Source organism: Protomyctophum bolini (genome assembly GCF_963924005.1).
Source record: "Protomyctophum bolini genome assembly, chromosome: 16".
NCBI lineage: Eukaryota > Metazoa > Chordata > Actinopteri > Myctophiformes > Myctophidae > Protomyctophum > Protomyctophum bolini.
This window is the reverse complement of record NC_137877.1, coordinates 15,834,900-15,851,320: the sequence shown is the minus strand read 5'-3', so window position 1 is coordinate 15,851,320 and position 16,421 is coordinate 15,834,900.

Sequence of the window (16,421 nt, the reverse complement as noted above, 5' to 3'; positions counted from 1 at the left end):
GTGGGATGTTTTATGCAGTCTGCCTTATAATACCTTATGGATTGGACAAAACAATATCTGTGCTAGAATATTATGATGGATGTCAGAGAATGAAATGTACAGTAATGCATGTGGACATTTTGTAGATCACTATCTACAAAATACGAATTCGTGTTACTTAATACTTATCATTTTGATCAAAAGCTGCATGTCAGTTGGTCCGTCACGCCTCGTGACACACTCCATATATGGCCGCCTCCATGTATGAAGATCACAACACTGACCTCATCAAACCGTGGATATTCATACATGGAGAAGACTGGATCATCACCTAGATCTGCATGTATGGAGCCGGCCAGCAATTCTATATCTGGCCTCACAGACACAATGTTGATCTGACCTCATCAAATCCTTAGATGGGAACGTGTGCTATATTGTTTACAGCCAACTGAAATGTAGATTCAATGTTGAATGGCTTGTATCTTGCCAAAGTAAAAAAAAATGTAATTCCTGAACAGATGTTGGGGAAAATGGCACTACAGCACCACTCACAGGCTCATACGTTGGCTGCCTTTTTCTGAATTCAACATCTAAATAGCTGCTGCTGGTGTAGCCAAGCTACTGTATACAGTAAAATATGTGGAGAGGGGGAGGGGTGTCAACATTGATGCCATGTGCTTAATGTGTTGTAAGAAGCCTCTGCCTCATTTCTGAGAGACAGGCAGTGTGAGAGAGAGAGAGAGAGAATCGGAGCAAGAGAGACATTGTCAGACAGACAGAGATACAATCGGGGGGAGAGAGAGAGAGAGAGAGACATTGGCAGACAGAGAGACATTTTCATCCGTCGCAATTAACGCCCTACTTGATAGTCACAGCATCACACGAAAGCATCACAAGTATCCAATCTGCAAGTTGAGCTTGTCAATCTGCTACGTTTGCTGTTTTGACATTTTACGTGAGGGCCACAGCGAGGGCAGTAGTCTTACGTTGTCATTCACTGCCCTTAACTAACATTAAAGTCCATGCACGCATATGCACCATGCACGCATATGCACGCATGTATGTGGGGAATAGTGCAGATTAAAGTTAGACAGTGGTGGATACGAAGTATTCAGATCTTTTTACTTAAGTAAAAGTTGTAATAATAAAAGTATAATATAACTTATTGGTTAACGTTTTGTTCTAATAATCTCATGCAAGGTAACTAACTAGCTGATGTGAAACAGAGTAGAAGTATAAAGCAATTGGTTCCCAAAGTGGGGTCCGGGGACCCCCGCGGTCCTTGGGAGGGGTTCCCAGCTAAATTACCAGTAGTTAGTGTCACAATCATTTCCAAATCTTTCCTTTAAAGCAATCATTTTTAACCGACATTCGTGGCCAAATACATTTAACTTGGGGGTCCTTGAAAAACTAAAAAACGAAACGGAACCATCGGTATGTAAAGTAGGCAGGCCTATACTAAGAAATGAAAATGCTCAGTAAACACTTGAGTAAATGTGTACTTCCTTACTTTCCCATCTCTGCTGCTGCTAGGCCATAGTTACAGTATGCCTTGAGGTGCTACTTGACTGACACTACATTGTTGGAGTTGTCAGTCATCCGGACCGCGTGGCATGCCATGAGGCAGAAAAAGAAGCCTCTCCTCAGCTGAAGATGGACGTTTTTTTGGCCTAGTGCCTTACCCGGCTCCGTTTCACCTGGGGACAGACAGGATTATTTCAAAGCCAAACAGGCTTTACACGATGTGTTGAAGTTCTGCAAAATAAAATAAATAAAAATTAAAAATTAAAAACAAATACAAATCTATACCAGAGGCATTGTGTTGCAGCGTCGAGCAGCATGCCTAGCTGGTAGTCGACAAGGAGAGGCCGCAAATCAATTGCAATTGCAAATTAAGGCCGGGCAATTGAAAATATATTTGAAACCAATATTTAGCCAATAACCGTAATTGAGAAGCAGTGTCTGTCTTATATATATATATATATATATATATATATATATATATATATATATATATATGCCACGGTGTGTGTGTATATTCTCATTTCTTATCACCCACACACACACGCACACACAGAGAGAGGGGAGGGGGACAAAACAGTCTTCTATTCTAAATCAGTATAGTTTACTAGTTCTCACACTACTTTGCAGGGTGCAGGTGGTGTTTGACAAGTGCAGCTCTGGGCCCAGCACTACTCTCAATGTGTTTTTACAAGAACACAAATCTCCCCTAAGCTCTGTTATGTTTAGTGTGTGTGTGTGTGTGTGTGTGTGTGTGTGTGTGCATGGACTTTAATGTTTGTTAAGGCCAGTTATGATGTAATTTTTGCCAGCCAAGTCTATGGACTTTAATGTTTGTTTAGGGCAGTGAATGACAACGTAAGACTACTGCCCTCGCTGTGCCCCTCACTTTTCAAAACGGCAAACGTAGCAGATTGACAAGCTCAATTTGCAGATTGGATACTTGTGATGCTTCCGTGTGATGCTGTGACTATCAAGTAGGGCGTTTATTGCGACGGATGAAATTGTGCATTATCCGTCAGTCAGTTGGTCACGCCCCATATGGTCATGGACCACTTAAAAAGACACACAAGGTTAAAATATGGAGATAGGAGGTTCCTGACAGCAACGTGACACTGGAGCATGTGAGTGTGTACACCATAGTAGTGTGTACATTATATGTCTGCATGTCTGTGTGCCTGTCACTCGCGAGTCGCGTGCGTGCGTGCGCGTGCGTGCGCAAGCTTGTGTCCACACACTTGTTTGACAGGACATTAACTGGTACACCTGTCAACTCTCTCTCTCTCTCTCTCTCTGTGTTTGTGGTCATTGTGGTCACTGTGCAGCCCGTAGTGTTTTGCCAGCTGCACAGCTGCAGTGTAACTTGACCTTTAGGCACCTGGCCTCCCACGGCACAATGCACATCCCTAGAGTGCAGCCGTGCTGTCCTTACAATGAGCAGTGGTGGAAAAAGTACTCACGTTTCATTTCAAGTGTCAATACTGCAATGTAGAACCACTCTGTTACACGTACCAGTGTTGTTTTTGGCATCACATTTAGATTTTAGTTTTAGTCATAGTTTCTTCAATAGTCACATTTTAGTCACCTGGAAGGCTGGAATGTTTTAGTGTTAGTCTAGTTTTTCGACTAAAATGTATATTTGTGGGCCTTGATGCTGTCGTAATGATCCGATCTACAAGCTCACAACGCATACTGTATATACTGCATGGTGATTTTGGGTGTGCCAGTACAGTACAGTGACAGTACAGTACAGTACAGTGGCAGTACAGTACAAAGTCAAAGTCGTACGATTAGTCACAGACGTTACCGCAGTGAAATTTGTTCTCCAAGTGCTCTCGTGACCCCCAAAAAATATAATTTGGGGACCCCCCCAAATTAATTTTCACATAAAGATGAATCGTAAATGTATACAGATAAAGTGAGACAAACTAGAAAGGTATAAATTAAAAGCACAATACAATAAAACAGACAACAAAAACAAAACAAAAAGAAGTGCCCTTCCTCGGCCTAGTGGAAATGTGCGTGTATAATTTCACGGAAATTGCACACTGTTTGTGATTTGTGGCATTTTGTTCGAAACGGACCAATCATGTGAGTTTTGGAAGCCAATCTTAGCCAATCAGGATGGAAGATGGGAAATGGTGCAGATTTGTGTTGATCACATGACTATGGAGATAGTGTATACCGAATTGTGTGATGTATGGATACAATGTGTACTAGTAATCTACAGAAATGTGTTTTGCCTAAATCGGCCTGATGGTGGCGCTATAACAGGTTGTTGAGGTTCATCGTTGGCATCCAGGGAATGTTTGTGCAAAGTTTGGCATTGATGGGGCCAACGGTGCCGGAGATTAGCTGGTAACGGACGGATGGAAGGAAGGAAGGACGGACGGACACACACACACACACACACACACACACACACACACACACACACACACACACACACACACACACGGACGGACGGATAGAGTGCAAAACATACTCTCTCCCCATGCCTTCGGCCTGGTGGAGACAAAAAGGAAAGGGCAGCACATACACAATACAGTCAGTTATTCATTAGAAGAAAAAAAAGTGTCGGCTTCTCAAAACTGCCTGAACAGCTCTGAACATAGACGGATTATTAGTTGACAATGATCAAACAGGTTGGCAAACCACCACAAGAATGCATGTTGCCATATTACCTGGTAAAGGAATAATTATAACCTTGCAGTCTTTAGAATGTGCTAATGCAACGCACAGGGCTTAATTCGTGGAAACTAATAGTTATTGTGACACTTGAAATCCCTTTTCATCATGTCTGAAAGTGGAAGAAGGAATGTCAAATGTGTGACATGATGATGGCCATGTGCACACACGCTGTCACATGCCATCTCTAATTGAATTGATGAGCTTTATGACTTGATCTAATGGTACAGTAGAGGGACCCCCACATGGTAACTGTATGATCTAATGATACAGTAGAGGGACCCCCACATGGTAACTGATCTAATGATACAGTAGAGGGACCCCCACATGGTAACTGTATGATCTAATGATACAGTAGAGGGACCCCCACATGGTAACTGTATGATCTAATGATACAGTAGAGGGACCCCCACATGGTAACTGTATGATCTAATGATACAGTAGAGGGACCCCCACATGGTAACTGATCTAATGATACAGTAGAGGGACCCCCACATGGTAACTGTATGATCTAATGATACAGTAGAGGGACCCCCACATGGTAACTGATCTAATGATACAGTAGAGGGACCCCCACATGGTAACTGTATGATCTAATGATACAGTAGAGGGACCCCCACATGGTAACTGTATGATCTAATGATACAGTAGAGGGACCCCCACATGGTAACTGATCTAATGATACAGTAGAGGGACCCCCACATGGTAACTGTATGATCTAATGATACAGTAGAGGGACCCCCACATGGTAACTGATCTAATGATACAGTAGAGGGACCCCCACATGGTAACTGTATGATCTAATGATACAGTAGAGGGACCCCCACATGGTAACTGATCTAATGATACAGTAGAGGGACCCCCACATGGTAACTGTATGATCTAATGATACAGTAGAGGGACCCCCACATGGTAACTGTAATCTCTCAACCGTTTCGGATGCGGGGCAGCTCGCCGGAATCGGTCCGGCACCCTGGGTGTGTTCCTGTGGGTCTGGAACTTCTTTTCAAATGTATAACATGTATAACAGTCTTTTCAAATGATCAAAATGTATATAGAGCTGAAGTTGCTAATGTATGTCTTCTAATAATAATAATCAAAATCTACAAAGTAACGAACTATAGTTTTCAAATAATTGCAGTCGAGTAAAAGTAAAATAATTCTCTTACTGTACAGGTATATCTCTGATAGTGGAGTAGAAATAAAAGTACTGAAATTTTATTGTATCAAACAGTATTTGAGTACGTAAATGTACGTCATCAAATGTATGTCATTTATACCAATAAGACACTCATGAGATGGCCAGGCGCCAGTTTCTGGTTCTAATTTAAAACCATCGCTAACGATAACTGATCTACAAGCTCAGAATCAATCACATATTTAATGAATTGCATTTTTATAGTGCATTTTTCCAAGTGCTCTCGTGACCCCCCCCAAATTTTTTTATATAATTTGATGATCCACCCCAAATTAATTTGGCGACCCCCTACTAGTTAGTTACTTTTTTTATAACATGTTTTATTTAATTTGTATATGTTCACATAAAGATGAATCGTAAATGTATACAGATAAAGTGAGACAAACTAGAAAGGTATAAATTAAAAGCACAATACAATAAAACGGACAAGAAAAACTAAAACAAAACAAACAAAAAAGAAAAAAAGTAAAGGGAGAGCAGCACATACACAATACAGTCAGTTATTCATTAGAAGAAAAAAAAAGTGTCGGCTTCTCAAAACTGCCTGAACAGATCTGAACATACACGGATTAGTCGACAATGATCAAACAGGTTGGCAAACCACCACAAGAATGCATGTTGCCACATTACCTTGTAAAGGAGTAATTATAACGTCGTAGACTTTAGAGTGTGCTAATGCAACGCACAGGGCTTAATTCGTGGAAACTAATAGTTATTGTGACACTTGAAATCCCTTTTCATCATGTCTGAAAGTGGAAGAAGGAATGCCAAATGTGTGACATGATGACGGCCACACAGCGTGTGTGCACACACGCTGTCACATGCCATCTCTAATTGAATTGATGAGCTTTATGACTTGTTGATCTTTTTCCCTGCGGGCCATAACATAACATAACACGCCATACTGTATATGGAGCATGTCTTGAGTGTACAGTGTTTGATGTGGTCAGATCAACATATGGAATTAGTGGAATAAAACGTGAATAAGAATGACTGAGAAACGAAATATGCAGCCTGTCATTTATTTAAAATTAGCAATCCAGCAACGTAAATATTATATAATATAAGTAACCACTAACCAAAGGGAGTGATTAAAAGTTGTATTATGCTGCCACGTTGTATTATGCTGCCATGAAATGTCAAATGTTGTTTACGTTGTGTGACGTTTCTGATTGGTTACTGCGTGTCACATGTTGGTGCGCGTTCATCTGTAGCCCTTGACTTTCTGCATTGAAGAGTAATGCATTGCGGTCCACATGTCTTCAATACAAACGATATGAAGCCACTGGGTCGCGAAATATGTGCGATCCATTTTATTCACACCACAAACTACTTGGGGGCACATACACATCACAACACAGTTTGACATATAGACATATAGACAAGGAAAAATAAAACTGTTAAATCACTTTTCATAGAGCTGGTATGATAAGAAAGCTATCATACAGCAGGGTCAGATCCAGCATGGATCAAGACTGGAGTGAATGATTTAAGGCACTTTCCAAAAAAAAAAGCAGAAAAACACAACCTCAATCCATATGGAAAATGCAGTGAAATTAGCCAAGGTTTCATAGTTGACTGCTTTTAGTTTTTCAGTACATTACTTCACTACATTTCAGAGGCAATTCCACTACAATTATTTGAAACCATAGTTACACAGTTTACTGTATCTCCATATGTCAACTTTTTTAGTAGTCTACAAGCTCACAAAGTGTTCACTATTTTAGAATGTTTTTGAGTGGTCCTACAACCAGCAATATCCGTGTATGTACCTGTTTGTGTACCTGTTTGTGTACCTGGATGAGCACGAGTATGTGACTTATTTATACCAGTAGGGGGCACCAGAAACAGAGAGAGGGGTAGTGCTAGAGAGAGAGAGGGGGGGGGGGGGGGGGGGGGGGAATTGCACCACTCAGTTCACACGTGTGTGATTTTTTTAATTAATATTAATAATGGACATGCAGGGTTTCCACCCGACAGAAAGTACTATGACGGAGAGGTCTGAGCCAAAACCTTGCGTGGGTGTTTTCAAGAACCCGGTTTTATCCACGATGTCTTGACACGTTTCACAAAAACCTCCCACGATGCACTCTGTGCATGCAGGAATGGTCACATGAGCACGCCACTACGCATCTGTTGTGCTGTGCTCACACAAGGATGATCCAAGAGGTTCAACACTCACCCACCCGACCCATACTTCTAAATCCGTTAGCTGAAAAATGGATGTTGTGCTTCTCAAACTGGGTTACTAGTGATGGGTTTGTGATGCCCCACACATTAGGATGAGTGGTTAGGGAGTGCCTGCCTAGTGCCTACCTGCCTAATTGTCTACAAGGGTGGCGCATTGCAGCTTGATGGCTCATAGAGCACCGAAGTCCTGACGTAACTCGCTCATCCCGACGATTCCCCTGGTTCGCGGAAGTAATTTCTCTATGGAGAATAACATGGGGTGATCTTAATATCGTTTACTATAAGCGTTGTGGTCCAAAAATGAACAAGCTGTCTCTGCGTTATTGTTAGGGAGGTGTCTCTGTATCGTTTGCAACAGTCAGTCACTCATATATGATAAAGTCTGCTTCTAGCGAAAATCTAACTAATTCAGCAGCAGTAACATTAGCGTTTTCTCTCAGTCAGTTGATTCTTCATATCCATATGAGTGAAGCGGCCGGGGTGACATGTTTATTTTTCAAACACAGTTGTTATATGAGGCGATCTAAAATCGCCTCAATGGGGATTTCAATGCAACTAAACAAATACATGAACCTGGGGACTGACGCCCTCTACTGAAAGTGGCGTTAGACTTCGGTGCTCTATTGGAGAGCACCTTGGCACCAGTGCCTGCCTATAAATGCCACGTCCGTGCCATTCATAATGAGAGATCCAGAGGAGGCAGAACTGATTCCTCCACTATCGCCTAGCTGCCTATTCCCTGTGCCCTGTGTTTATTATGTTTGATTTATTCTTTCCACACACACCACACTAATGTCTCACACATCCACACTTACACCACTGATTACTGACTCCACACCCCACAGGATCCTTACCCTTATGTTATGTTGTTTTCCAGTTTATTCTTTAGTTCATTGTCATTTATAGGCTTAATTTAATAATTACACTTTTTGTTCAACCTTTTACCTTCATCTCCTGCTCCCATGTTTTCCATGGCCTGAGCCAGATATAACAGGTTAAAATTAGGAATACGTTTAGGTTTTGGCAATGTTATACTGAAGGAATAAGGTTCGGTTTAGATATAGTTTTACTTAGGTTACGTTTTGGAATACGGTTGGGTTTATGTTTTCGTTTTACTGAGGTTTTAGGAATATGGAGGTCGGATTTGCCTCAGGGCGAGCGTGTTTTGGGGCGAGCATTCTGGTATTTATATTTGGCTGCCGACCCCCATCTCAAAAATATTTTGTTCCAGGGACCCCTACAAATGTTCTGCTATTTATTAATAGTCAAAGCATAAGATAATAGTCAAAGTTGTTAAAATTACCCTCCCCACTTTGAGAACCAATATGTAATATAGCTACAATCTAAAATGACTATAGGGATGGGTAAATTTCACCTTTGAATCGATACGAGCGGATACGGTACTCGATACCTGGGAATGGATACGATACTAAAAATGATAGCTATTTCGATTTCATTGTATAATTATTATTGACGTTTTCCGTATTCTTTTATATTTTGTTCCAGGGACCCCCATAAAAGAAATATTCAAAATGTGTCACACATTTTTTGTAAAGCTTGTATTGTACATCTGATATTTTAAAATGTCTATAGGGTTAAAGTGGTTTGATGCTGTATTAACACATTTAGCTGGACCCCCCTCAATGACCCCCCTTTTTTACTATGAAAACCTGCATATCCCCTTAGTCACGCCTCCATATATGGTCACGACTCGTAACATCACACCTCCATATATGGTCACGCCTCGTGACATCATGCCTCTATATATGGTCACGCCTCGTGACATCACGCCTCCATATATGGTCACGCCTTGTGACACATCACGCCACCATTATGAAGATCACGACACTGACCTTAACTAACCTTAGATAATAACCATACATGGAGAAGACTGGATCATCATCATGCATGTGTAATATTTGGTTTTAGATATTTTAGATTTTAGCAGTGAGCCCAGTGTCTGATGTCATGGAAACTGGGCTCACTTACTTCCTGGACTACATGTTGTCTCAGTAAGACAGCCCTCAACCTATCCACAAGGAGGAGCAGTGCACCAAAGCATTATGGGAATTGTAGTCCAGGAAGGAAATGAGCCCAGTGTCCATGACATCAGAGACACTGGGCTCACTCCTAACATCTAAAATATCTAAAACCACATAATATGTGTAATATTATTACAAACCTAAAGACCCCCAGGAAAGTGTTCTAAATCTTCAAAACGTCATTAACATATATGTTTTTTGCAAAAAGGGTGAAGTGTCCCTTTAATGGGTTACATTGCTTACTACTTAGTTCACCGTCCTAGAGAGTTCCTAGAGAGTTCACTATAAGACGCCGATGTCGCTGATGTCATTTCCCCTATTTTCGCAAAACAGCTGCACTGACACCGGCGCCTTCAAGCGAGGCCCATTGCAGCCACGCAGGTGGTGTACGGAAAACAGTTTCCCATAAAATTAAAATAAAAACATGAACATGAAACAACTCCCACGGAACAAGAGCAGAGAGCGATATACTGTACAACAAAAGCATATGGGTGCTGGCAAACGATGCTCTGGATCTTTCTAGCGGCAGCTTGAATGATGAGAAGAGGGGAGTGAGGACTGAGGAGGCCCTGGAGATATGTCCCTGTTCTGCTTTCCTCACGTTTATTTTGTCATGAAGCCTAATAATATTTTAATAACCCGTGTAAAAGAGAGAGCAGACATTTACGGGGAGTGGAAGTGGCCGTGAGAAAAGATATAGCACAGATACGAAGATACGATCGCTTCCTTGAACTTACTTGAAGACCAAACGTAAAATGGAAGTTAATGTACTCCCTAAACCAAAGCCCATCGTTAGAGCATGGCTGGGGGGGGGGGGGTGGGGGGGCATTTGGAGAAGCCGTCTGGCACTCAGAAGGTCGCTGGTTTGAAGCCCGGCTTGACCAGGTCGAAGTGTCGAAGTGTCCCTGCAGAAACATAACCCCCTAATAACAGCCCTGTGAGCTCGTTAGAACCATCTAAACAGCCATCTGCTGGCTGAAGCAGTAAAAGCAATTCCCCCTCCTTGGGGACAAGAAAAATACTCCCTTCCCTTTTATGTAAACCTGCAGAGCTCATTTGGAGCTGAATATCGTTTCTGTCAGGGTGGGAACCTCAATACTGTATGTCCCGACTCCCAAGCTGGTACTTTTCACGATTCAAATCCAAAAAATTGCAAAAGTAGCAGATCTTCAAGTTCAGAATGCTTGCAGAGCTGCTATTTTGATGCTTCTGTGTTGCTGTCTTTTTTTTTTTAGTTTATACTAGTACTCCACTAGGCTACATCTCAGAGGCAAAATGGCAAATACAAGTATTTGAAAAAAGCTTGAGTTACTTTGCAGATATAGAGGGTATGCGTGTGACATATATTAACCACTTAAGCCCTATTTTATACTTGGGATATTGTGAAATAGCTACAATGTAGTTTGAAGATTGGAAATGCTGCCACATACAGTATGTCAAGAAGTATATTTTGATGTCAAAACTTTTGTACTTTTTGGAGGGGCCATAGGCCCTCCTATATCCAGCTTTTAGTGTCCGTCCACAAACTTCATCCTACACAAACATTAAATTCTCATTCACAATGCATGGATAATTTAACATCACCCTTATCCCTTATCCCTAAAGTTTTTTGACATTTTTTACTATTTTGAAAAACATTTTAAAATAGTTCAACTAGCCGATCTACATCGAGACATTGTGATCTTGTAGATCGGCTATTTGAACTATTTTAAAAGGTTTTTTTAAATAGTAAAACATGGCAAATTAGTTTAGGGATAAGGGTTAAGGGGTACTCTTTTGAAAAACATTTTTGAATAGTTAAAATAGCCAATCTACAAGCTCACAACGTGTCAATGTAGATTGCCTATTTTAACTATTCAAAAATGTTTTTCAAAAAAAAAAAAAAAGACAATTAGTTTAGGGATAAGGGATTTAGCATGGACGAAAATAAAACCCCTTGTGTATATTTTATGTCATGATCAAACATTGATATGTTGTATACTAGTCTTTAGTAACAAGTTGGCGAGAGTGGTGTGTGTGTGTGTGTGTGTGTGCACGACCGTGCGTGCGTGTATCTAAGCTCACAATCACATGGGTAGGTACTACTGCACATGTATGTACAGTATGTGTTTATTGTGGTCATTCGAGCCTCAGTAACACGCTTAATGCAGACATTGTACCGTTGAGATATAACAGGCGGCAGGTTTGGGAAGGAGGATTACTTGTCAACCAGCATCGGACATACGTGACAATGTATGTGAAGAACAGGGAGATCATACATCACCGTCAAGTACAGAGCTAATTGAGCCCACACTGTTTCTTCAAGAACACTATTTCTGGGTGCGTGCCATGCAATGGCAGAGACACAGGTTGAAATCTGCCATACTTAATTTCTAGTAGTAGACCTATATAATTATAAAATGTTACTATTTTCTAGTAATTATATATTTATTTTTGGTTTCTTTCCAGATCTGCTTGATCAATCATAGCAAATCTCTTGTATACGCTGTCAGTAGGCAAAATAAGTAACTCCTTGAATTTTGTTCCACACATTTTCTTTTCATAGTTTTTTAGGGGCCCTATAGCCCCTCCTATATCCAGCTTTTTGTGTGTGTCCACAAACTTTGTCCTATACACAAACATTAAATTCCCATTGACAATGAATGGAGAATTTTACGTCATAGTGTCTATTTTACGTCATGATGACATGACGCAAATTGTGATTGGCCGGAATGCGATGATGTACAGTATGATGATGTACGATGATGAGAACGCCCCTCACTTCACACGGTTGTGATTCTTTTTTTAACACGGGGCTTAACACAGCATTTCTGCTACTTCCACCACTGAGCAAGGCGGTGGTATAGGTCACCCCTTGCCCCTACCCTTCCCCATCACAACAGGTGCACAGTTGACCCTCCCCATGTTCAATCTGGTATCGGATTGCGTGTATCCAGGCCGCCGGATCTTTTTCTTTGCACTACGTGTTTAACCCCCGCTAAACAACTCCAGCGTGCTCATGGCAATAGGGGGTTTTGCGTTACAACCAACTGCGCTGGCGACACAATGGCAGCCTTGACTCCCGACATTAGGAAGTCCTTTTAGTGATTTTCATGTGACAGAGAGGGGCATTATCTTCTGTGTGATTTACTACGCTGCGGAAAAAGCCTGGGCGGTTGGTTTGACTCTGAGCGTGTGCACAATGGAACCAAATGGAGTGTGTATAGCTTTGTACACGATCACAATTGGTGGGATGATGAATGGTATTCTCCCGGTTAGTTTTTTTGGCTTGCAATCTGCACACAAATGTTCCACGTCTTGATTAGAAGCTTGTTGTAAAGCGTTTGCTGGAAAAGAAAATCTAAAAGCTACGCCAATATGAAGTGCCTGGGGCGATCCCATAGCCCTCGTACCAAGCCATTCCTCCAGTTCACTGCCTCCCCTCAATGATCTGACTGCTGTTTATTCTTAACTGTTTACCAAAGCGGTGCGCAGGCAACAGCCAAGCACCACCATTTAATTAGGAGTGACGGCTATTCATTTCATGGCCGTCTGACATGCCGATAAAACAGTCCAAACAACTAGGGAAGAGTGTCTCCGGGAGCCCGGGCTCGGTAATTGAGGGGTTTTGAATGCAACCCCAGTTGGCAAGGGCACCCGTGCTCTGCACGCATGCACACTCGCCCCAGATGCACGCGCGCAAACACTCACGCACGCAGAAACTGCAGATTTACTCCAACAGTCACAACACATTCATGGTTAAATGTGCACCATCGCATGGAACAAACAGCTGATTTGGTTTAGCGAACATTTTGCTGCTGCTTCTGTTTTTCTCATTGGGCGGTCTGCTTGCACTGGGAGAGAAAAATATGATCTTTGAAGCTCTTTTGACATGGGGAATTGCGGAGTTGCTCATAAGATTTTCTTTCATGAAAAGCGTCTGAATTCAGCCACGAATTCAACGTTTTGTATGTATAGCTGGCCACTGATTGAGGTGTGAGGGGGAGCAGGTGAGATTGCTGATTGAGAGGGAGTGACAGCAGGAAGTGGGTGGATCCAATCCATGAGTAGGCCAGGGGGAGGGTTGCTGTTGATAAGTAGGATGACTCTTTTCTACAGTCGATGTTTAATCTACCTAAAACCGGCCGAAATCCGTGCGCACAGGCGATCACGCACGCCGTCTTTATGTGCATTGCTGCGTAAAATGCAATATTTTGGGCTTGATTAGAGCTTAATTTGACTTAGTTATTAAAATAAACAATGATCGCTTACCATCCGGACATCTGATAGTGCTGCACAGTCAAAGCTAGTCCCGGATGTTGTTGTTCCTTAAACCGGAAGTGACATCGCCATATTCGCTCTATTTGCATAATGACGTTACCGCCACTTCAGGACTGGGTATAATACTATAGGATTGCCGTGTGAGAATGAGATGTAGTGTGTATATCACAGATGTTTCTATTGGCATTAAAATGACGAATTCAACATATGAATAGTGCAGGCAGAAGGCACAATCCACTGTTAATTAGGCTGGCCATAAGCCAGTTAATGACCAAGAGAATAGAGAAAACACAAATAAAAAGTAGGGTATGACATCACATGTTAATCCTTAACCGTTGAGCTTTTGGGCCTGTGGCTCCCCAGCTAAAAAGAGTGACTTTGAGAGCTGTTTCAGCGTACGTTGTAAGTCAATGAGGAGCATTTTGAATTATCAATTTCTAATCACTGAGCAATTTTTTTACATTTTATTTTGGAGTTGGCAAGGTAACTACACAACCCAAACCTCTGCAATAGTGGTCTTACCCTTTAAACATGTAGCTATGTGTAGCCTTAGCTATTGTGATTCCAATGCTAACAAAACATACAGCTTCCCTGCAAAAGTATGCACATTTGTGGTTCAATCCCCTAATTGTACCCGATCGTTTTGGAAGGTATCACTAGTCTGTTGGCCTGTGTCTAACAGTCAGACAGTCAGTGACTGTGGAGAACCTCTGGTCCTGTGTAGAATAGATCAACAACCAAGATGACTAAGCAAAGCCCTGCTGAAGACAAGAGGCGCCATGCCCTGGAAAAGTGTGATTCAAAAGAAACCCACCATTGTTACTGCACTCAGAGAAAAGCATCCGCTAGACGTTTGTGTTTGTGTTTGCGGTCCACGTCGCCATGTGCCCTGCGAGTTGCACCATGACGCAGGCAGGTATAACTGCCATGGGGTTCTCCGCCTCGGTGGGAGTGGGCGGGACAGCGTCTCTCCCAGGGAGCTGCTGTTGGACGCGATCCCCGGTTGGGCTGCTGGTGATTGGCAGACGATGACAGCGGCCGCGTCAGCAGTGGCCTGGTGATCCCTCACAGATGCTACATCCATTTCCTGCCGAGCCGCGAGTTTACGTCTGGAGAGAGAGAGAGAGAGAGAGAGGGGGAGAGAGAGAGAGCTAGAGACAGAGAGACGAATTGAATTGAGAGACAGAGAGATAGACCAAAGAGGTCTACATTTGGTAGAAGCATGGTTCTTCAGCTGGGGGTTGGTTGGGTCAGATGGAGGTTAATAGTTAAAACCAGGTCGACAGCAGTGGTGGAAACAAGTAAATGTACTTAAGTACTGTACTTAAGTACAATTTTCAGGTATTTAATTACTTGAGTAATATTTTTACTTCTACTTTACTAAATCTAGGATCCAAATAATGTACTTTTACTCCACTACAATTATATATATCAGCCCTACAGTACATACATTTCAGGCATTTTAAAAATAGCCGATCTTACTTCCCATTATTCACCTGGCCTTGTAGTGCATCAACGCGTGTGTCACGTGATCGGCCGTAGCCAGGTTTACTCAGAAACAACATCAACATCCGCAATGTCAATAGCACGGCGCAAAGCTGAAGAGTGTTAAGGACCTCGCAGCTGCTGACGTGTGATAATTGCAGATATGATGTGTGAAAACAGAGAAATGGTCTGACTTGACAGTACAGCGATGGGGAAAGCGAGGGATGAAGAGAGATATTTATCTTAAAATCTTCATTTAAAAAAACTATTTACAATCAGTCACTTTTTACAATGAACAAAACGAACAAAAGGTTTTTACAACGAACAATTTTCTTTTACAATGAACCCACACGATAGCTTTACCGCCTCCGACCTAAGAATGATATTGAAAAAAATATTCATCGCCTACCACAGAACAAATTGCATCATTATACATGCACCATTTTATCATAAATCCATCAATATTGCTCCTTCCCTTAAATCTGCAATCAATTCACACACAGAGAGAGAGCGGGGGGGCAGGGGGACAGACTTGGAGACAGACCAAGAGAAAGTAGGATCTATGTAAGGGGAAAGACTGAAAGCTAGAGGGGAAGCTAAAAGAGGGGGAGAGGGAGGGTATCGTATTCAGCCCAGTCCTGACAGAGACTCCTCTCCAGGTTGAATGGACCCATTGTTTGGACCGGGCTTCCATGACACAGGCCTGTTCATTACACAATCAGACCAGGCACCGAGAGTCAATGCTGGGCCCCCAGTGCTCGCTCACACGTGCACGCACACACACACACACACACACACTATAAATCTGGCATAACTACAACTTTTACGCATACATCTATACCAATACAATGCGTAATCGCAACCCCAACCTGAATCTCTTTCATATTTATTTATTTTTACCATAAAATAACAATTTCTCTGGTTATAGGAAATTGTCCTCATAATGTACGTACATGTGTGTGTGTGGGGGGGGCATTTGGTCTTTCCAACTATAGGCCTACCAGAGTAATACAAGTGCACGCACCCATGCACACGTACGCACGCACACACGTACGCAT